Raw genomic sequence first — 2,500 nt, 5'->3', positions numbered from 1 at the left:
CATTACGGCATGCTAAGGAGACGCGTCTAATGGTTTTTCAGAGACGCTAAGAATCTTGGGTTAGATCTACGCATTCCGTTCCCTGGGTTTTAGAGCCCCATATGTTTTACTTCATTCATTTAGATGAGTGAATACCAACTACATTACTCATGGTTATTCATTCAGACTAGTGGGTGTACGGCACTGGTATTCACCCTCCCAGTCTCTCTCAAGTTGCATTATTGCCATTCGCGGTGTTGCCACATTGCTCTGTCCATGCACATTTTTAACTTTCCCAGGCCTCTTTATGAAATTCGTGAGGACTCCTAGCGTTATTTCTTCAATTCTTGAAGTCTCGTCCGTTTTCCTTGTCGTGTTAACGGCCGATGTATGAAATTAGACCCGTTAGCGTTTCCGTGTTGATCCATAGTCATTGATATTGCAAGAATGCAACGACCTAGCAATGACGACCAGTTTTGTGAATGACAGTAGTTGACGTTGGTGGCGGCAGATGGCGTGTGAGTACGGAGGGTGAGAACCGGCACAGCGGCCAGACGGCTCTCCACTTTTACAACACATTATTTATCTTTCTTAATTTCCGGGCACATTCTGTGAACTTTTTTGCACGCAACAATTAATTGGGGTATATTGCAACCCTGCAGCAATAAAAAGATTCGGAGAATATTTATCGATGGGGAATATTGGGTGTAGGTTCACGCGCAGCTGGCAACCCCGCCGATGGCTCCCAGGCTGGGGTCGGATGATGATCACGATGTTCTAGCCAGACGTACAGGTGACATCGTAGCGGAGGGACCTCGCGCTGTAGCCCACGTAGTTCCTCTGGAGGTTTAGGGTGCTGGAAAGGCCTTGTGTTGCGCTTCCAGTCGGGTGGAGCCACGGAGCGGAAGTGGCGAAGAAGTGTATGGACGTCTCGAGAGCTGGGCCGACGAGGGAGAGGTGCCCCGAACGCCAGTACAGTTGGCCCCCGACCTGTGGCGGGTGATTCAGCAGATGGATGGGAGTTTAAAGGCTCACTCAGGGAGCAGCATTGCAGACGCCTGTTGTGGAGTGATGGTGCTTGCATGCAACACGTGTGGACATAGAAATCAGATGATTTATGACTTTGGTGACTTCCTAGGGGCCCACCCCACTAAAGGGTGCTCCCAGAACCCCAGTGTAGGAACATACGTACCGTTTTCTATACGAAATCCCCTTATATTTGATGGAAGTATGACCCGATTCTTAGTAGAGTGATCCTAGGATGAACGTGGACAAAGCCAGTGCCAGTGGGTGTATCTGCGTGGGGCCAGTGCAACTCACACCTAATCATAGTGAACGACGGTGCCTGGTGATGGTGATGATGGTGGTGGTAGGGGGCTGCGGTGTTTGGGAAGTGGTGACGAAGGCAGTGTTGGCGCTATTGGTAACTGTGCTGGCGAGTGGCAGAGGTAGAGGTGGTTAGGCATTGTGGTGGAGGAAGGTGGGCCACGGTGGTGGTGGTGGTGAAGACACCGGCTGGCAGGCGCCCATCTTCCTCACTGCTGGGGCGTATGCTAGCCTCACTGACTCATCTACGCCCACGATCATATTCAGTAACGCAACCCACACACACACCGGACCTACGCACACACCGACGAACAGACACGACTTTCCCGAGCCTAAGATACCCTTATATGCACACATGTACACACTCCCACACACACATGTAAAATCACTTAAACCGTGCACACACCATGAACGCTTGTGCTCCAGTGTACACTCAGACAGTCGTCTTTTGTGAGTCATGTGTACGCAATCTCACTCACATACTTCAGAAACTAGGAGTGGATGAGGAGCTTTTTTTCAAGAGGCTTGCATTAATGATAAAAAATGTCTGAGAATGTTTGCTTATACGCGTATCTTTTTCTTTTTTATGTACATTATTTCATTAGCGGTACTTCATATATAAAAGCATTGTAATGCCTATAGGCATTCGTTAATACACACACACACACACACACACACACACACACACACACACACACACACACACACACACACACACACACACACACACACACATATATATATATACATACATACACGCATTTAATGAAATGAATGTGTAGTATATATACTCGCTATTTTTTTATTTTTTTTTATTCGTCTTATTTTAACACTTAGCTCTTAAGTTTTCACCACTGACTTACAGGAGACTAATCTCTTATTTCCTAAATTCCTGTGTGGATACAACACTCTTTTACGGGCGCACTCATCATAGGACTCGTTACAGATTTTAGAACAACACATAGCCACATTCTGTCTGTGATACACCGAAACAACCCCTCATAAATTGTTATACTTTCAGAAAAATGCATGGGCCAATGTTTCATATGCTACCCATGAGCGAATGATGTTACCTACAGACCCATGTTCATGTAAATCTAACTCATAGCAAAGCCTATTTCGACATTCACCTCGTCCCTGGTACATAAGTAGTCATAACCCCCTGGTACACACGAACTCCATCACCGTGGTACAC

The 2,500-nt window shown here is 46.8% G+C and overlaps 1 long non-coding RNA gene across 1 annotated transcript in view; it reads left to right on the top strand.

The window, feature by feature from the left end:
* Positions 1 to 709: 709 nt before the first annotated feature.
* The window catches only part of LOC147468933 (uncharacterized), a 40,035-nt gene continuing 38,244 nt past the window's right edge, over positions 710 to 2,500 (top strand). Inside the window, exon 1 of the long non-coding RNA XR_015192235.1 lies at positions 710 to 810. This is a non-coding gene — a long non-coding RNA (uncharacterized LOC147468933). The remainder of the gene's footprint in view (positions 811 to 2,500) is intronic.

Source organism: Penaeus japonicus, unplaced genomic scaffold (assembly GCF_977035675.1).
Source record: "Penaeus japonicus unplaced genomic scaffold, GWHDUDI00000001_assembly GWHDUDI00000025, whole genome shotgun sequence".
In the NCBI taxonomy this organism is placed as follows: domain Eukaryota; kingdom Metazoa; phylum Arthropoda; class Malacostraca; order Decapoda; family Penaeidae; genus Penaeus; species Penaeus japonicus.
This window is presented reverse-complemented; position numbering and strand designations above follow the sequence as displayed.